Source organism: Taudactylus pleione, unplaced genomic scaffold (assembly GCF_031769625.1).
Source record: "Taudactylus pleione unplaced genomic scaffold, aTauple2 ptg000115l, whole genome shotgun sequence".
In the NCBI taxonomy this organism is placed as follows: domain Eukaryota; kingdom Metazoa; phylum Chordata; class Amphibia; order Anura; family Myobatrachidae; genus Taudactylus; species Taudactylus pleione.
In genome coordinates this window covers 2206045-2227446 of record NW_028284517.1, presented here as the reverse complement: position 1 = coordinate 2227446, position 21402 = coordinate 2206045, and the positions used below count along the sequence as shown (strand labels likewise).

At 47.8% G+C, this 21402-nt stretch overlaps 1 long non-coding RNA gene across 1 annotated transcript in view; it reads right to left on the bottom strand.

Moving 5' to 3' along the window:
* Window positions 1–16065, bottom strand: part of LOC148524876 (uncharacterized) — a 137042-nt gene extending 120977 nt beyond the window's left edge. The window contains exon 1 of the long non-coding RNA XR_015878338.1: window positions 15994–16065. This is a non-coding gene — a long non-coding RNA (uncharacterized LOC148524876). The remainder of the gene's footprint in view (window positions 1–15993) is intronic.
* Window positions 16066–21402: the final 5337 nt, after the last annotated feature.

The following is a 21402-nucleotide window of genomic DNA, read 5'->3' as shown; positions in this document are numbered from 1 at the left end:
ATTAAGAGCGCAGGACACCCCCAAACTGGCCCAGCTAAGCCGCCCCAGGGCACCGCCATAGAGGGACAATATAGGTAAGTCCTGCAAATATTTAGACTATGTAGTGCAGCTTTGGTTAATTTTTGGGGCGTGGGCCCCCCTGGATTGCTTTGGCTGATCTGTTTCAGGGCACTGCATTATAAAACATTTTTCCTTTATAACACATTTTAACCCTTCACGGTTTATTTATTATATATGTACTTCACTGTTTATTTTCATTCTTTATATGCAGCCTAGGCTGCTCTTTACTACCTCTTTTACACTGCACTTTTCTTAGCTGGGCCAGTTTTGGGGTGTCCTGCGCTCTGGATTTGAATAATAGTATGTTAGGGACCTACTTGACAGAAGTTACCCGGATGCGGAGGGTAGGCCCATAACCTTGGCCAAGATTATGCCAAAAACCTCTATTCATTGCAAAAATGTATTTATTTATATACAATCAGTTAATTTGGAGTTGAGCACCTGTACTTCTTTTTATGTGCATATATCAATTGTCTCCACAGGTAGCACCTCCAAATATATATATATATATATATATATATATATATATATATATATATATATATATATATGTTCAAGGTGTGCAGTCTGAGGCCCATTTCCCACATACACTAGAAGTATATATAAGTTAAAGCAGAATGGCAGGAAAGGAAAAGCTTGACATTCTAAAATAAATTAATTCAGAATCCTTGAAAGAGGTTTAAAGAGAGTTCAAAAGGATGTGTTTGGCTAAAGGGAGACAGAGTGCTGTAGTCACTGGTGTAAGCACCAGCGGAGAACCTCAGGGATCAGCCCTAGCTCCTTGGTTATGCAATGTATTAATCACTGCAGAGGTTCCCAAACGCGGTCGTCACGGCACCCCAACAATTCAGGTTTTGAGCACAGGTTGAGCACAGGTGGCTTAATTAATTGACATGGAAACACGGAAACAGAGGAGAAAGGAAGAAATTGTAAAGGAGAGAACAGGAGAGGAGATAAGAGTAAGGACAGAGAAAAAGAAACACAAAAAAGCAGACTTGCTAGTGCCCCAAAAGGATGTCTGCTTAATAGACGGGCAGCCCGTCATGAGTTGTCTTCAATCTGTCGTAAAGAACAAAGAAGCTGAAACTCGGCATCAGTGAAACTGTGCTCATCGTGACTTACCGCAGTTACAGTAAATATATATGGGAATTATGCATTAAAAACATTACTAAACGTACTGTCAACTATACGGCTAGAACAAAAAAAGCAAAACACAAACTCTGCTTTATTCAGAGTACTAAACACTGCATTAATCGTAGTCTTCTCTCTTACCTCTGGAACTAGAATAGGAAAGCTGGAACATGAATACAACCTATCCAGCCTAAAGAGTAATTCCATCCAAACTGTATCTTTTAAACACCGTTCTGCCTTATTGGCAGGACTGTGAGGGCTCCAAAGGAGCGAGTGCGCATCTGGCTAGACCTCTCCCCGCTTCATGTAAAGTATCTGAGACAGGGGGGCTGCGCCCCCTGTCCATTCTATTGTACTACGACATTTCTCTTTGCTCTGGCCATCATAACATTCTTTTTACATAACAAAGATACAATCTCCCCATGTATAATAAAACCATAGAGCATATGTGTTTGGAGGCTCCTAATAGAGCGATGTCAGGAGTGATGAGGAGATGGCAGACAGGCAGATGCCGCGTTTGAACGTCTCGTGCAGAGCCCTATCTCGGCTTACACAGAGTACATGCCTCCAGCCACTTCTGACAGTTCTAAAGATAAGTGCAAAAAAAAATAAAAAATACAAATCCAAAGTCTCCCAGGATAAAAAATCAGACTAAAACCTTTTAAAATCTCCAAAGTGTGAAATAGTCTGAATTTCTTGTAAAACTCCTCAGAAAAGTTCTAATCCTATATCTTGATTTATTCATTAAACTGGGGAGTGTGGCAAATATTCCGAGACATCAAAGGAGCAGCCCTGCCTAAGCTTGTACAGAGGATTGGGGCAAGAACACAAATAAATTATTCCTGTTTTTTTCCCAATTACACAGAGAACAGGCTACGAGCAGCGTACAAGACATATAATAGTACTTTATTTATTTATGGAGTTTTATGAAGCAAAGTAATATACATGAAACAAAGTAAATAATGCCAGGAAGACTGAATCACCATTTTTTACAATGTTTAAACGGTTATTTAGGCAATATTTCTATTGTATTTACTGAAACCTCCAGGCTGGGCATATGCATGCAACATGCAAGGACCACCCACAGTACATGGAGGCATACGTCAGGGGGAATACATACGATTTACCGCTGGCGATTCTAATCCCGGCAGCGGCATCCCGGCAGAGGAGGAAATCCCGATCGTTAAAGGTAAGTATTTACTAACCTAATTCTACCCCCTAACCTTAATCCTCCCTTAGGGGTGCCTAACCTTAACCTCCCACCAAGTGCCTAACCCTAATCCTTCCTCTAAGTGCCTAAACCTAACCCCCCCTTCCCCACCGCCTAAACCTAAGTCCCCCGGGGGGGTGCCTAACCCTAACTTTCCCCGGGGGGTGCATAACCCTGACTCCCCCTTCCTCTAGCCTAACCCTAACCTCCCGGGGGGGGGGTGCCTAACCCTAAGTCCTCCCCGTGAACCCTAAACCTAGCCCTCCCCCCCACGTGGCTGTCCGCGCCCAGCTTACCTTCGATCGGAAAGCCGGGTGTCGGGCTCCCGGCGTACGTAAAATGATAGGCGTCGGGACTTCGACGTCTGTCATTTAGCCCTTGCCGGGATAAGACAGTCGGGATTCGGTCCATCGGCTTCATGCCTGCTTCCCCGTCAGGGAACTAAGCCTCAGACCAGTCCCATGATGCAATGCTCACGCAATTACCACACCAACAGTCCAACACACAATAAATAAATGTAGGAACCCAGCGCTCGGCTATGTGTCAATAACTCTTACTGTAATGATATATGATGGTATACTATGTGAATTCATTTATATTAATCATGTGATCATAAATGATATCTTGCTCAGGGTTGGTCAGCAACTGTATGCTACATATATAGCATATGAAATGAACACCAGCAATAAGTTGAATAATAATGATTTTATATGCAATAAAATTGTTGTCACCATTATTAGATCTCCCACATTTATGTTAAAAAATTAATGTGGGAGATCTGATAAGGGTGGCAACAATTTTATTGCATATAAAGATCATTATTATTCAACTTATTGCTGGTGTAACCTGCTGGTGGTAAGCTGCTTTATATGGACGTAGAAAATGTAATATAATCAAGTTGATCTAAGATATCGGTTGGCTCTTTCACTTTATAGGTCAAATTATTTATAAACTGACAAAGCCGATCGGTATCTTAGATCGACTTGGTTATATTTTAAAGCAGGTTACTACCTTAAATTGTCACATTTGGTATCCAAATAACATTAAAATAGCTCTCAAAATAAAACACAGTCCAATATCTAAGTGTTCCAATAACTATGTATAGTCTTGTTAGTATCACAGTATCACATTCTACTACACGGCCCAGACTGGTGCCACAGAATCACAGTTCACACCGCAGTCTGGTGACCTGATAAGTTGATGGTCTATTGTCCTCTTCTCTTTTCACTGCAGACGGGTAGGTGCTGTTAGTGCTTGGTTACAGGGACTTGATTCCCTCTCAGTCTCTCTATCTTGCCAGTTTACACAGTGCTTCTGTGATTGACAGATCGTCCCGGGTAATCGGTAATCAATGCTTATCTTTTGTGTGCTGTCTATGGTTACCAACGCATTTCGCCATTTTTGATGACTTCCTCTCAGTGGCGTCACAAGGGGGGTGCGGGCCGCACCCCGGTGTCACCCGCCGAGGGGGTGACACCAAGGTGCAGACTCCCCCTTCAGTGACAGGAGCCAGGTGCAGCACTGTATAATCAGTGCAGCACTTGGCTCCTGACAACTGTAAGGGAACCAGCCGGCACTGCACACTGGGCAGTAAGCACCTCCGGGAACCCCCCTGCTCCCCAGTAATAACGGGACCACGGAGGTACGGCCGCGAGGTCACACCCCTTTTTCGGTGGCGAGCGTCTCACCGCGCACACAGCATCCCTCCCCGCACCGGTTGTCACCGCGGGGAGGGACGCCACGGCTTCCTCTGTCTCTGATTGGCGATTTGCCAAACAGAAACCGCTAGACAGTACCACTGATGACCATCATCCTTCCATATCTTTACACCAACCCCCCCATGACACACAAGAAGGATGTCTCCCTGGAGTATTTGGGGATGAATCTATGTATTACTACGTTGCACTTAACATGAACATGCCATTCTGTACTCTGCTTTAGCTTTTTCACCTATCAAGGTGTAAGGCTCCAGTCTGTGTTATAAAAATAAATAACTAAAAATTGGTGTACGTCCAATGGGGAATGAGGCCATCAGCGACTAGTTGCACACAGCAGTATCAGGAACTCGGCTGCTGTGAATGATTAGACATCTCTCTAAAGCTCTGCGTAATATGTTGGCGCTATATGAAGGAAAATAAATAGTTTGGCAAAAAAGTTCTGCTACGTTCACATTAGTAAACATAAAAATGATTCCGCCGAGCGTGTGATGAGTTCAGGAGAAGTTCACAAGCTAAATTTTGCCAGAAGTTGGGTTAAGATAAAATATTCAGCAGCTACAGTAAAGTAAAGTTCCCCCAGAGCTGTTAATTTTTCTAATGCAAATTCATAGTTACTGAACAACGTCTGTAACTGTCAGAGACAACAAGTTTACTTCAAAGGCTGATTCTTCAAACGGACAGAACAACACATGAAAGATGTTCCACAGAAGTCAAACACATCCGCTATAATCACACCCCAGCCTGAACTGTCCGAAACATCAATAACCACACACTGGATAACTTACTGTAACTCACTAAGTGCCAAAAACTTTTTCCTTTATCCCCTTCAATAATCAGCCGTTTAATGAATGAGCAGAAAAATTCATCATCAGTCGTAGGAACCATAGGAGCTTACACTTTGCATATTATCAGATAACCATATGTATGACTCATTAACAAGGTTTCTGTTTTTCCAATATCTAATGGCTACGCAGCGTCAATTCTGCTCTCATTAAAAACTGCCACCAACATTTTCGTGGATGCAAACTAACTGCAGCGTTTATTACGTGCAGAAAGCAGTTGGGATCCACATATAAATAACCATAAATAGATCTCTATATTTAAATAACCATAACTCCAATTTACATAAACCTCTTACTAACTTAATCTTACTGAATTATTTTGCTCCAACCACTAACTGCACCAAGTGTGTGGAGACCAAGAGAATTGTCCTTACCAACTTCACCTGCCCCCAGCCACTATTTGTCTACTCAAGAGTTCAGCCACTCCAACACCACCATCAGCTTGGGATCTTGCATTGGGAGTACATCCTCCATGACACCAGTGGGCTCCTCGACTGTGAAGGGCGATTCACATAAACCAGGACTTTTACGATCCCACAAATAGGGATGCAGATTTGACCTCTTAAATCTGTGAAGCCCACCACACACCAGACACTTTCTTCACATCTGTCTAGGCCAATCTCACACTGGTCTCCTCACATCACGTATTGCCGGAATGTAAGCAAAAACGTTAATCCGTCAAGCACTAGTTCACAAAGGTACTGTAAGTGCAGTCCTCCTGGAGAACAATTTTCCAAAATCCAGAGCCGTAGTTCTAAAGGCTTCTGGTAATTGTAGTAACCACCCACTGCTGCCACCAATCTCTAGTACTCACACCATACTGTGCCAATGTACTGCCCACCAGTGACCATCCGACAAACCATCTGCCTGAAGACAAAAATAACACAGAATTTGCAACTGGCTTGATTCAGGAATGCAGTTGCTAATATGCACGTAATCGGCCGTGAACTAGCCATCGCAGTCCGATCGCAAAGTGATTGACAGGAAGTGCCATTGTTGGGTGGTAATGGGGGGAGGGGGCGGTCGGCCGAACGCAGATGCGCCAAAGCGTTTCAACGCTGTTGCATGGTCGTGAATACATTTTCCACTGTGATGCCCCACGCAGCATGAGGCCTCATAGCGTGCGTGGAAGTTAGCAATATTCTGAGTAAAGTCAGGCCTTGTGCAAGTGTGTGTGAGGCTGCGATGGTACTCGATTGTACCGATAGTTTTGCAGTCTTGCTAAACATTACGGATGAGTGCTAAGTAAAATGGGCGTCCTTATGTAGTGCAGTGATGGATTAGCATACTATCTCAGTTGAACTGCGTGCATAATCACTATTGCATTCCTAGTTGCGTTCCATAGTGAATCAACCTGTGTTAATATGACACCACTAAATGAAATCCAGATACAGCATTTGGTACCCTATTTTTGAAACCAATGGTATTTCCCTAGCATGATAAAAAAATATTCACCATACAAAAAATTAGTTATGGTAAGAACTTACCTTTGTTAACTCTATTTCTTCGAAGTCCATAGGGAGACCTTGGGGTGTAGGTGATGAAACGAAATCCGGGCACCACGCAGTTAAAGCTTTCAGCTCCCAGGATGCACTGGGTCCACTCTCCCTATACCCCGCCCCCAAGCCAGAGGCACCTCATTTGGTAATAAGCCAAAGGCCGGCAGAGGATAAGAGAGAAGGAAGACTGGTACACTCAAGAATCACATTCTCACACAGAAGGAGACAGAAAACCAGTGACCAGCAACATAGCCCATATGAAGCCAGGCGCGTCAGGGCAGGTGCCCTGAGGACCCTATGGATTTCAAGGAAAGAGAGTTAAAGTTAAGTTCTTACCATAACTCTCATTTTATTCTTCAAGGTCCATAGGCTCCACAGGGAGACCTTGGGGATGTCCCAAAGCAGTTTTTTTAAGTATGGGGACGCTCCTGCGCTGAGAGGAGAATCCGGCGCCCAAAGGAAGCATCCTGAGAGGCGAAGGTATCAAAGTCATAGAACCTTAGAAAGGTCTGGACAGAAGACCACGTGGCCGCCTTACACAGTTGAACAGCCGAGGTGCCACGGCAAGCTGCCCACGAGGGACCAACAGACCAAGTAGAATGAGCATTAACAGAAGCTGGAACAGGCAAGCCATCCTGCGTGTAAGTCTCTGAGATAGTTATACGAAGCAGTCTAGCCAATGTTTGCTTATAGGTTGGCCATCCTTAGAGCACAAATAAGGAGTCTGATTTCCGAAGGGAACTGGTACAGTCCATATAAATTCTGAGGGCGCAGACCACATCCAAGGAGGCCACACCTGCCGAGAGGCCTGGTGACTGAAAGGCCGGGACTATAATTTCCTCATCAATATGGAAACTAGAAACACTTTAGGAAGGCACTCAGGGCGAGTACGAAGCACAGCCCTGTACTGGTGAAATATCAGGAAGTGGGAGCGAAAGGAGAGCGCCCCCAACTCTCACTCTCCTGGCAGACGCAATTGCCAGAAGAAAGAGTTTTAGCTGTTAACCACTTAAGGTCTATCAAAGCTAGTTGTTCAAATAGAGGACCCTGGAGGGCCCGAAAAACTACTGCCAAATCCCAAGGAGCCACTGGGAGGACGAAGGGAGGTTGAATCTGGAAGAAACCCTGGAGGAATGTGCAAATATCCGGAAGTGTAGCAATTCTACGCTGGAACCATACAGACAGTGCAGAGATATGCACTTTCAGCGAGGCCAGGCGGAGTCCGAGGTCCAATCCAGCTTGAAGGAAGGCTGGGACTCTGGAGATACGAAACACCTGGGGGTCGTAATTCCTAGGATACCACCACTGGAAATACGTATGCCACACCCTGTGGTAGATCCTAGCAGAAGCCGGCTTACGCGCTATAAGCATCATGCTGACGACCGAGCGAGAGAATCCTTTGGATCTTAGGAGGGATGTCTCAAGAGCCTCAGGTACTGATACAGGCAAGGACACTGAGACAAAAGGTCTGGACACTGGGGAAATAGGAACGGAGTGTCGATGGAGAGACTCGGAAGATCTGAGTACCAATGATGCCTGGGCCAGGCTGGAGCCACCAGCAGGGCAGTGCCTCCGTCTTGTTTGAACTTCCGAAGAACTCGAAGAAGAAGGGAGAGTGGAGGAAACAGGTACGCAACTGGAAGGTCCACCTCAATGACAGATTGTCCACAGCACTATTGACTGAGCTTTGATCCGGTGGGGCAATCCGTTCCATCTGGAGAGGATCAGCCCCTGCAGAGGCGTGGAGTGAAACTGAGCATATTCCACCATGTCAAAGGTGGACACAATGGAACCCAGAACTTGCATCACCTAGTGTATTGACACCCGGCGACTGTGGAGGCATCTGCGTATCCGTAGTTGTAACGTGGAGATTTTAATTCTCTGCTGTTGAGAATCCAGGAGGGCCCCCAGATGAATCATCCTCTGGGAGGGATTCAGGGACGATTTCTTTAATTGATTAACCACCTGTGTGCCTGTAGAAAGGCAATTGTCAGCTGCAGGTGGTGGCGAAGCACTTCTGGAGAACCTGCCAACAGAAGGAGGTCGTCCAGGTATGGTAGTAGCTGGATACCCTGATTCCGCATATAGGCCGCCATGATGGCCATAACTTTGGTAAACACCCTTGGAGCTGTGGATAGGCCAAAGGGTAGCTCCCTGAACTGGAAGAGTTGCTGTAGTATAGCAAACCGGAGATCACGCTGATGAGAAGGCGTTATAGGGACCTGTAGGTATGCGTCCTGAATATCCAGTGATACCATAAAATCCCCAAGTTCCATAGCCAGTATGATGGAGCGTAAGGTTTCCATCCTGAACCTGGGTACCCTGAGGAATTTGTTCATGGACTTGAGGTTGAGGATAGATCCATTCGGCTTCTGCACCAGAAAGAGAGTAACCAGTCGCTGGGATAGTGGGACTGGTACAATTACCCCTGCCTGCAGCAAGGACTGCATGGCTTTCTGGATCTGTAAGGCCTTGTTCTTGTCTGAAGAAGGGCCTGTGCAGAAAAACTGGTGAGGAGGTCTTCGAAGGAATGAGAGGGCGTATCCATGAGAGACCACTTACTCTTATCCAAACGTCCTTGGTGGTTTGATACCAGCACTGGGCGAACTGAAGAAATCGGCCTCGAACTCTGGGGTCCCACAGAGGGAGGCCCGTCCCGTCAGGTTGAGGGTTTATCCTCTGGTTTGGAGGCCGGACGTCTTGTCTTAAGTTTAGCGTCCTTCTTGGCAGTGGACTGTCTAGGAAAGGACTGTCCTTTAAATTTACCTTGGGGACGAAAGGACCTAAAGGAGGAGATTCGAGACTTTGAAGGAGCAGATGCCGAAGGCAGAAATGCAGATTTTGATTTTGAGAATTACAGGCTGCTGTGGTAGCCCCATATGAGGAAAAGCAGCCGGGACCGCTAGACGGCCCGCAATGGAGGCCAGCATCTGTGAAAAGACTGTCCAAGGGGGCTCCAGTACTTAACAGGGAAGCTGTCTCCCCTGGCTGATTATTAACCCCTGGGATGCTGATTTCCCACACCAAAAGGTCCCTGGCGGTCTAGTGGATCGCGATGGCTGGTGCCTGCATCCACACTCAGCACCTCTGGTCTGTTCCCTGAGACACGCTGGTCATTGCAAGCGGCGACCCGCCTTACCTGTCCCCTAAAGTCCGGTTGCAGTCTGGGTCCTGTCCGGTGGCCCTGGCTAGCATTGTTTACCAGATCGATACTAACATCGTGGCCCGGAGGGGTGACAGAGCGGCAGCACAGACAGTCTGCTGCTGCGCGCTCTATGAAGAAAAGATAACAGAATTCAAATCATAAAAATAATAGCTTAAGGGCTGCCTAAGCAGCCCCCTGCGTAATGGAGACCCGACTCCGGCCGGCACCAACGAAACTGAGGTGCCTCTGGCTCGGGGAGAGTGGACCCAGTGCATCCTGGGAGCTGAAAGCTTTAACTGCGTGGTGCTCCGGATTCAGGGCCGGATTCAGACCCGCTCGCGTGCGCTGAGCGCTCACAAGCGGGTCGATGTTGGCCAAATGCGCCTGCGCACGAAGGAGCTGGCTCCGTCGTGCGCATGCACGAGACCCGCATAGCGACGGGCAAGCCGTCGCTATGGGTCTCGCTACAAAGGGGGCGTGCTGTCGATGTTGAGTGACAGCACGCCCCCTTTGGTGGGCGTGCCGGGGGCGTTGCTGCCCAGACGGAGGCGTTCCCATGGGAACGCCTACCGTCTGGAGCCGGCCCCACTGACATCACAAATTATGTCAGTGGGAGTGCTTTTGGCTCTGATAGAGCCAAAAGCACTCCATGGCTTGCGGCAGACGAGACCCTACCACAAGGGTCTCGTCGCAAGCCCGATGGTCGCGATGGTCTTGATCATCGCAACCATCTATTTGGCCGCTCGCTATAGCTGTGGGTGGTCACCCACAGCTATGCGAGCAGCCAGGAAGCCGCTCTAAGAAAAGAGAGGGAGGGCACTGTTTCAGAGCGAGCACTCTGAAAGAGCGTCCGGCTCTGAATCAGGCCCTCAGTTCCATCACCTACACCTCAAGGTCTCCCTGTGGAGCCTATGGACCCTGAAGAAGAAAGGGGACAATTAAAAAGATAAAATTGTTAAGAGCTATAACCACAGCTAAAGTGTTTTCGCTTATCCCGAAAGCAACCCCTATTAGGCACAGTTAAAGCACCTCAAAATTATTTGTCATCCCCAAGTTGACCTGTTGCACTGGCCGTCTGGGGCCGGCTTCTGTGATCCGGAGCTGCGTCCAAAGATGCTGCCATCGGATCACTCTGCGTGACATTGGTCATCTGAGTAACCTGCAGCTTATTCAGGATGGCTGGTGATTTCACGCAGATGAAGCCAGTGAACCTGCGTACAAGGACGCAGCCACTAGCTTCAGCACACGGAAAATATATATATACATACATGCATACATACATACATACATACATATATATATATATATAGAATATGCAGATAGCTCACGGGATGAAATGGCAATAACTCAGAGCTTGCAGCCTTTGGGTCTAGTCCTATACTTGGAGCTGTTATAGTCTAGTAGAAGAGCACATTTTAGGTTTACTTTGCCGAATGTAAAAAAAAAAATATTCAAAACACAAAAATGTGCCACATGTAATAATAAAGACCGTCCTGATGTCCCCTCAAATGAATTGGAAATTGTAAAGCGCTCAACGACTTGTCACATGTATAAAAATCTGTAATATCTTAATATTTTCCAAATCTCTAACCCTTATATTTTAGCAGTAAAAACTATTTTTGTTCCCCCCCAAACACACAATTTTTTTTCAAGTGCAATACAGAATTTTAAACCATCTAGCTCCGCATCCATATATTATGATATATGTCTGAAGAAGAGCGACTGCATTATAATATGTCTGTTGTCGTGACCAGGATGAAATGTCAGAGCACTGTACAACAGTCTGCAGTCACAATGTTTCTTTTTCCATAGAAGCAGGAAGTATGCATGGTAAACTGCGTACATGGTAGGGGTTGGGTATGGGATGACGGTGATCCAAGTGATCAGAATACCAACAAGGTTAGGATACTGACACATGTTAGTAAGTATCCTAACCCTCCCCCCTAGTGCCTAACCCTAACCTCCCCCCCTAGTGCCTAACCCTAACCTTCCCCCCCAGTGACTAGCCTAACTTCCCCCTAGTGCCTAACCCTAACCTCCCCCCCTAGTGCCTAACCCTAACCTTCCCCTTAGTGCCTAACCCTAACCCTCCCAGTGCCTAACCCTAACCTCCCCCCAGTGCCTAGCCCTAACCTCCCCCCCAGTGCCTAACCCTAACCCCCCCAGTGCCTAGTCCTAACCTCCCCACTAGTGCCTAACCCTAACCTCCCCCCCTAGTGCCTAACCCTAACCTCCCCCCCTTGTGCCTAACCCTAACCTTCCCCTTAGTGCCTAGCCCTAACCTCCCCACCTAGTGCCTAGCCCTAACCTCCCCACCTAGTGCCTAGCCCTAACCTCCCCACCTAGTGCCTAGCCCAAACCTCCCCACCTAGTGCCTAACCCCAATCCTCCCCATAGTGCCTAACCCTAACCTCCCCCCCAGTGCCTAACCCTAACCTCCCCCCCTAGTGCCTAACCCTAACCTTCCCCTTAGTGCCTAACCCTAACCTCCCCACCTAGTGCCTAACCCCAACCCTCCCCCTAGTGCCTAACCCTAACCTCCCCCCAGTGCCTAACCCTAACCTCCCCCCCTAGTGCCTAACCCTAACCTCCCCCCTAGTGCCTAACCCTAACCCCTCCCAGTGCCTAACGCTAACCTCCCCTCTAGTGCCTAACCCTAACCTCCCCCCAGTGCCTAACCCTAACTTCCCCCCCAGTGCCTAACCCTAACCTCCCCCCTAGTGCCTAACCCTAGCCCTAACCTCCTCACCTAGTGCCTAGCCCTAACCTCCCCACCTAGTGCCTAACCCTAACCTCCCCCCAGTGCCTAACCCTAACCTCCCCCCCTAGTGCCTAACCCTAACCTCCCCCCCTAGTGCCTAACCCTAACCCCTCCCAGTGCCTAACGCTAACCTCCCCTCTAGTGCCTAACCCTAACCTCCCCCCAGTGCCTAACCCTAACTTCCCCCCCAGTGCCTAACCCTAACCTCCCCCCTAGTGCCTAACCCTATCCTTCCTCTTAGTGCCTAGCCCTAACCTCCTCACCTAGTGCCTAGCCCTAACCTCCCCACCTAGTGCCTAACCCCAACCCTCCCCCTAGTGCCTAACCCTAACCTCCCTCCAGTGCCTAACCCTAACCTCCCCCCTAGTGCCTAACCCTAACCTCCCCCTCTAGTGCCTAACCCTAACCTCCCCCCCAGTGCCTAACCCTAACCCCCCCAGTGCCTAGCCCTAACCTCCCCCCCTAGTGCCTAACCCTAACCTTCCCCTTAGTGCCTAGCCTTAACCTCCCCACGTAGTGCCTAGCCCTAACCTCCCCACCTAGTGCCTAGCCCTAACCTCCCCACCTAGTGCCTAGCCCTAACCTCCCCACCTAGTGCCTAACCCCAATCCTCCCCATAGTGCCTAACCCTAACCTCCCCCCCAGTGCCTAACCCTAACCTCCCCCCCAGTGCCTAACCCTAACCTCCCCCCCAGTGCCTAACCCTAACCTCCCCCCCTAGTGCCTAACCCTAACCTTCCCCTTAGTGCCTAACCCTAACCTCCCCACCTAGTGCCTAACCCCAACCCTCCCCCTAGTGCCTAACCCTAACCTCCCCCCAGTGCCTAACCCTAACCTCCCCCCCAGTGCCTAACCCTAACCTCCCCCCCAGTGCCTAACCCTAACCTCCCCCCCTAGTGCCTAACCCTAACCTCCCCCCTAGTGCCTAACCCTAACCCTCCCCAGTGCCTAACGCTAACCTCCCCCTCTAGTGCCTAACCCTAACCTCCCCCCCAGTGCCTAACGCTAACCTCCCCCCCAGTGCCTAACCCTAACCTCCCCCCTAGTGCCTAACCCTATCCTTCCCCTTAGTTCCTAGCCCTAACCTCCCCACCTAGTGCCTAGCCCTAACCTCCTCACCTAGTGCCTAGCCCTAACCTCCCCACCTAGTGCCTAACCCCAACCCTCCCCATAGTGCCTAACCCTAACCTCCCCCCCAGTGCCTAACCCTAACCTCCCCCCTAGTGCCTAACCCTATCCTTCCCCTTAGTTCCTAGCCCTAACCTCCCCACCTAGTGCCTAGCCCTAACCTCCTCATCTAGTGCCTAGCCCTAACCTCCCCACCTAGTGCCTAACCCCAACCCTCCCCATAGTGCCTAACCCTAACCTCCCCCCAGTGCCTAACCCTAACCTTCCCACTAGTGCCTAACCCTAACCCCCCCCAGTGCCTAACCCTAACCTCCCCCCTGACCCCACTACTTACCGCCAGGATGCCGGCGGTCGGGATGCCAGCACCGGGATTCTGACTGGTGTCAGGATTTCAGTGCCAGCATTGTGAGCGTCTGCATCTCGGCTGTCTGGATTTCAACTACTTCCCCATGGTACCTCTAGTGTTCTAAGTCAGAGTTGTGGGTAATCGCAGTGACATTTTGCACAAGTCAAGTTTTGCAGCAGAACAAGCCGTTTGGGAGAGAAGACTATCTCTGGGAAAACAAAGTTATGCTTTGACTTTGCCATTCTGCACCATGGGCCTGATCCTGAGTCACACGCAATGAGAACACAAGTCCAGACACCCAAAGGGAATGTTAATGTGACTATACAATCATATTCTGAGTCAAACGCATCTATGGTATTGCACCGTCTACGAGCGTATACGCCATTACTATCAGCTGCAATGACACCTATGCCATGCTTAGGTGCAGGAGCTGCAACGGGTTGGAGCGTCCAGGAAAACGAGTAAACCTGGCAACACCCCCATGACACACGCACGGAATGTTCTCATACATGCATTCACATTGTTTCCACCCAATAATACACATTCACTGATCGCAGAGAAAGGGCTGAGAAGCGTATGTATATGATATAGGGATAACAATAATCTAAAGAAACACTGACATTTATTGGGTTGGAGAAACATATGATGATATTCTATTGGTAGAAGCCTCTTCATATTTTAGTCACTGACTAAACCTCTTGGTTATACAGACTGCCCGAAAACGGTCGTAAGGCAGCACATACTTCGTGGAACCCTAGAGTAAAAAGTCAATTAAAGAAAGTAAACTAATTAGTTATATGTAATTTCACAAAACAAACATAGAGGAAAACTAAAACCAGATGCTGTTTTATTTTAAGTACAGGTTGAGTCTCCCATACCCAAAATGCTTGGGACCAGGGGTATTTTGGATATCGGAATATTCCGTATTTTGGAATATGTACATACCATAATGAGATATCTTGGGAATGGGACCCAAATCCGAACACAAAATGTATTTATGTGTTATATACACCTTATACACACAGCCTGCAGGTAATTTTATACAATATTTTCAATTATTTTGTGGCTCAAATAAAGCTTGTGTACATACATGAAATTTATTTATATTTCATATACATCTTATACACTCAGGACCTCATTATACTCAAAATACGAGCGCTCGCTCTGAATGAGGGCGGCCGCTTTTCTATTGAAAGGCAGCCTCCTGGCCACTCGCTAAGCTGTGGGTTACCACCCACAGCTTTAGCGAGTGACTAAGTGATGGTCGCGATAGTCGAGACCATCGAGGCTTGCGACAAGACCCTTGGGGTCGGGTCTCGTCTACCGCAAGCCCCAGGCAGCTTCCTGCTCTAACAGAGCAGGAAGCTCCCTACTGACATCACTGGTGATGTCAGTAGGGCAGCCTACAAATGGCAGGTGTTCCTTCAGGAACGCCTCAGTTTGTCTGGCCACCCCCCCACCCCGCCTACAAAACGCGGCGAGCTGTCGATCAACATCGACAGCCGCCCTTTTTATAGCGAGCCCCGTAGTGAGAGAATCTCTCTCTCGCTACGGGAATTGCGCACACGCCGTGCGCACGCACCGCGTGCGCAAGTGCCCCACCATCGACCCGCTTGCAAGCGGGTCTGAATGAGGTCCTCAGCCTGAAGGTAATTTAATGTTGTGCTTTAAACAAAGTTTGTGCACATTGAACCATCAAAAAACAAAGGTTTTACTATTTCAGTCATGCTCAAAAAATTCTGTATTTCGGAATATTTGGATATGGGAGAATCCACCTGTATACTTAAGTAACAGTTTGGATGAGGAAACATCAGTACGGTGTAACACTGAGGAGGGATGAGGTGCTACGTATGAGGTGTAACGTGATTTCATGTGGGAGTTAGTTACCTGTATTGTTTTGTTCAGGTGCAATACTTACACTGGGACTCAGCATAGATGAGGCATGGAAAAATGCTGAATGTGTTTCCTTTATAACAGAACCCTTTGGCACCCCAAACCTGTGCCCATCACACACCCAATTCCCTCTCAGACGCTGGCATCTGAGCCCAGCACACATCTCGCCCTCAGAAGCTGCCGTCTCCCTTTGATCATCAAACTAAGAGAATATTCCCATTTAATCATCTCTTCCACTCTCATTGCTGCAAACTGCTCACCCCACTGTGGTTTCGTTTTATCCTCATTCATCTTATTTCCTCGCTGGGAGTGCAGCACAAACGGGCTTTTCTTCTCATCGGTGTGGCAGCTGGATCCCAGGCCTCAGCTGGCCGGCCCTGCGCACTTCTCTCTGTGCCAGGGTGACTGCGGCCAAAAGAGCACAAAGGTTCTTTTTAGGTCGGCCGAGAACGAAGAGAATTATTAACTCCTTAACTGCTGCACAATACGGAATGTTTTAGGAGTACTGAAAGAAAGGATAATCCGAGCATAATGAACCGTAGGTGGCAGAACTTTAGAGACAGCATTACAGTACATAGTTTTCTAGTGTCTGCCAGGTACTGTATAAAAGAACCCCTCAAAATAGCTCCAGAGTTCACTTGAACCCTGCTAGATCGTGAGCAGGAAAATGAGATTAGCTGCTGCATATCGGATTCCTACGAATGGGCTAGAGAACAGCAGTGCTGGACCCCTTTCTAGGAGAGCTGGTAGGATTCCCACAGAGGCCCCAGGAACCAAAGTTCCCTTGGAGTCATAATTAAGGGGGCGCAAATCCTGTAGGTAGTTTGAGTGGGCGATTTAAAGCTAAATCTTCAAGCTTATGCTGGATACACACTGGCCGACACATCGGCCGTTTAATTGAGTGATCGAAATATTGTACGTGCGTTGGCCAGTGTGTACAGATGATATGTCTGTGAACTACGTCATTCACAGACATATCGCGTCGGCTGTGCAGCACAGCCGATGGCGGATATATCAGCACAACGTGCTGTGTGTATGGGGGGGGGGGGGGGGTGTCAGGTGACAGCCCGTACACGTGCTACACAGGCCGCCGGGGAGTGTAACGACCAACGGCCAGATGTCACAGATGGTTGTGCAGTGTGTATGAACCACCATCATCTGCAGATTTATCTATCAGGTGTGTACCCAGCTTTAGACTTTTCGGCCCAGAAGGGTCTCAGCCAAAACTCACAATCTGTAAGGGCATGAACAGGGGGGAAAACAATCCACCACCACTTACTGCAAAGTTGTCAACCAGTTCCAATCTGATCCACTGGTAATATAAGTGAATCAACCTGGAATGGGACAGAGCAAACACCTGTTGCGTACGGGAGTGGCAGGAGTGGTGGTGAACGTGGCTGAGCCACAAACACGGAGGACGTGTTTTGAGAATTTTCAAGAGGCGGCACTGCAACAGCCATAGGCTGCCTTAAGTGTTGATGGTGCGCCGATGGTGTAGAGTTTACAACCGCCGGCGGCGTTGCACTATCCACGAGCAGTGAAAGTGGGTTTCTCAGAGCTTGCTCAGTCCGTCGTACTCTAGTACACAAGGGGAAGGCTGAAACTATCATTTGTATATTGCAGCCGCTGCGACTCCACAATAATTGGCAGCCGCGCATGCATTAGCTCCGCCTCTGAATCAGGAACGCAGTGAGGTGTTACAGAACTGATAATATAGAAAATGAGACCTGCTTCTTTTCACGCTCTGGACATTAGGTCTAAGTAATATATTCAAGACATATTAAAAATTTGCAGTGTAGATATAGGCCCTCATTCAGAGCCGTACGCTCTGAGCAGAGCGCACGCTCTGAATGAGGGCCGGGCTCCATTTTCATGGAGCGTCCTCCTGGACGCTCGTATAGCTGTGGGTCACCACCCACAGGCTATACGAGCGTGCTTTGTGATGGCCGCGATGGTCGAGACCATCGCGACCATCGAATTTGCGAGCCGGAGCCTGCGGTTGAGGTTTTCAACCGCAAGCTCCGGAGTGATTTTGGCTCTATCAGAGCCAAAATCACTCCCACTGACATCACTGACATCACTAGTGATGTCAGTGGGCCGGCTTCTGACGGGAGGCGTTCCCGTGGGAACGCCCCCGTCAGGGAGGCACGCCCACCAAAGGGGGCGTGCTGTCAATCAACATTGACAGCACGCCCCCTTTGATCGGACACAACGAGCGAAGGACTTTCCTTCGCTCGTCGCGTCTGGCGCATGCGCACGACGGAGCTCCCTCCGTCGTGCGCATGCTCAGTGCATAACATCGACCCACTTGCGAGCGGACAGCCGCTCGCGAGTGGGTCTGAATCAGGCCCATAGTTCAGTGAACATAACAGTATATAAACCTGTCTCAGAGGGTTAGAGCTGCTGCTAAATTGCAGCTACATTCAAGAACAAACTAGAAAATCCTGCCATGCATTACAATAGAGGCACACTAAGCACAGCACATTCTGCTGTTAAGCAGAATAGTCAGTTTCCCAGAGCCTATACTGGGAAGACAGCAGCCAGCTGCGGCTGGGATAGAACACATCTCCAGCGATGTTAGAATCACACAGCCCTCTAGCGATCATTAGCAGGATGTGGGTCTGTATGCCCGGGCACACAATGCCCTCCCCTCTGTCTTGCTCCTTTGTCTAGGAGAGCTGGGCTATGCCTATTAGTCAGCAAGAAGTGAGCATGCAGGTGCCCTATCTGGAACGCATTAGACCTAATGAACAAAACGAAAATAACAGACAAAGAGACGGTGTGAAGTCTTGCATGATGCACACAATATACGTGATGCTCATTTAGGCATGGCCATTATCACTCCTGCTTTCCTTGTTATTTCTAGCAAATGAATGGTAGAGGAGCACTGGAATAATCTGGCCACTCAGCTATGCTCAGGCCTAATTACGCATTACCTGATAAGGAGACAAGAATGCTGTGGGATCCCTCATTCAATGCATTGTGATTTCTGAGGGAATATTAACGCTCTTAGCTTACCAGGCAACCGAGTGCATGAGGATTAACACAGAGTAGAAGAAAACTCAAAAAGAATAAAATGGGGTAATTTAATGTTAAAACAGATGAAGCTAAGAGCTGGTGGATGGAGTACGAGAACGAGGGCGAGGGTTAACGTGACCTAAAAATGTGAGAAACGTGGATGCATTTACCTTAAACAGGCTGCAATATAATAAAAAAGTGAAATGACTGTATATTTCTTATACAATGTTTCATTTAATTATCTTTGATTCAAACTTGTCTGTAGCAAAATTATGTTGGACATAAATTTAAAACTTTTGAATTCTATTCTTTTCCACTCACCCAATAATACAGCACGCTGTGGCATCCGGCAGGTGATAAATAACTACTTGGTTCTGAACTCGAAAAAACCCCAAGAGATTATTATGGATTTCAGAGGATCGGTGAGGTCAATTTTGCTACCCGTTTCCATAAAATATGTAGAGGCAGAGAGGGTACCTCATTTTAAATTGGTAGGTGTCACTACAGTATATCTGAGGACATGTCCTAGACCTCAAATATTGTCACTATGGTCAAATAAAGCACAACATGGTCTATATGTCCAAAGGAAATTGCGGGCTCTAAAGCAGACTGTGAGCATTTGGAGAGGCTTGCGAGGTCGCCTGAGTATGCTATCGGTACTAATCTGCCCTCCATTGAAGAAATCTATGTTATAAGTTATTTACGGAAAGGAAATAGCTTTGTTAAAAAGTATAACCATCCAAACCACCATGTTTTCTCTTTACTACCTTCAAAGAGACACTACAGGTCTATTAGATTACGAACAGCGAGATTTAAAGCCAGTTATTTTCATCCATTATTAAACTAAACTTGAAAATTTGGATAAAGGTCCATGATAATGTATGTTTTCTGCTGTATTGGGGCTGTGGGAATCACGGAAAGTTATTTAGTTGTCAAGACATTGTTTTTGTACAATGACAAAGTTGCATTCATATACATATATATGTTATATATATATATATATATATATATATATTTATACACACTGTCAAGGGCCACTCTGGAGGACCGCGAGGGTCTGGGACTTACCTGTCCAGGCGTTCTGGCAGGGGTTCAGGCTGCTAGCGGTTAGCGCAGTATGCGGGCAGGTTCCTGAGAAGCAGCACTGGGTCTCTGGCATGTTGGAGCTGCTGTGGCTGGGAGTCTGTGCAAACACTGACGGGTGCTGGGCGTCGCCATCTTGGATTTGGTCACATGTCAGGAAAGAGCCAATCCAGACTGAATGATTCATATGGGCTCTGACAGCCAATCCAGCTCCAGCCTTGGGTACTTAAGGTCTTCCTGGGAGTTGTCAGGTTGCCAGTGCAACGTCTTACACAGCTAGTCTGTGTGCTAGTTCTCTGTGCTCCTTTACCTCTAGTTTCCTAGTTGCAGTGCTCAGTTGGTGAATTCGTTTGCTGCCGGCTCCAGTTCATAGTGTCACTGCCAGTGCTCTGCTCTTCTCAGTTCCGGTAATCCGCCGCTACCTGCGCTACATTACAGAGCCTCCTCCTCCATCTGCATTCCCAGTCAGCACCGGTACCAGGTTCCCATACCTCAGCGTCTCCAGAGCCGCGCTCTGCATACCCGGTGGGGTTTAGTTCTCTTTTCCCTGTGATCACCGTCCTCCGCATCATTCAGCAAAGGCAAAGACGATCATGAACAAGTACCCCCTGCGCCCAGCCTCGTTCCAATATTAGGAAACTGCTCACGAGGACTTACCTGCACCCAGTCCACTTCCCACTTCGGATTTGACACACACGCCCTCACTAAGATGACAAGGAACTTTATAGGCATGAACAGAGTCAATTTTAATAAAAATACTCTGAAAGCAAAATACTGATACCTAGCATTATTCCGATTAAACAGAAGACTTGCACTGGCTGACAAAATGCATTTTCCTGTTTTAGAACTGGAAGCTCCTCCGGCTGTCACACAGTAAAATCTTCATTTCTGTATACACTATGTAGACAAAAGTGATTAGACACTGACAGCAAATAAATCAGCGAGATTTTATTGACGTCAGTACTTTGTAGATCCACCACGTGCAGTGATTACTGCAGACACCCTTCTTGGCAAACTGTCCACACGTTCCTGGATAACAGCAGGGGGTATGTTTTGCCATTCCGCCTTAAGTACAGTGACCAACTGTGACACTGAAGAAGGTAAAGTTGGCCTAGAACGCACCAGTCACTCCAATTTGTCCCGGTTAAGATGGCCAGTCCGAATTCTCTATATATCAGTCCAGCTTCGCCCTGGAAACATGACAGGTGGCATTGTCGTTCGGATAAAAAAAAAGTTTGTTTCCGTAGAACTACAAGTGCATGGACCTCACTCACTACGAGTGATCTTCTCAAAACTGTCACATTAGTGGCCATTTAGAACTCGTGTGCAATGGTATGCATATCGCTTTTGCGCAGGGGGATGTCCAATTACTTTAGTTTACATAGTAACAAGTTAGCTCAATGGGAGAAAATTCTAGCGCGAACTCTTCAAATGTTGTTTCCTGCCATGATTAGACTCCAGTACATTTTGTAGTTTGGTACTAATTTTGTTAGATGCTTTTCCCCTTTGCTTTAACTCACTTTAATTTTGATTCACTATATCCACCACGCCACAAAGATCCATATGTA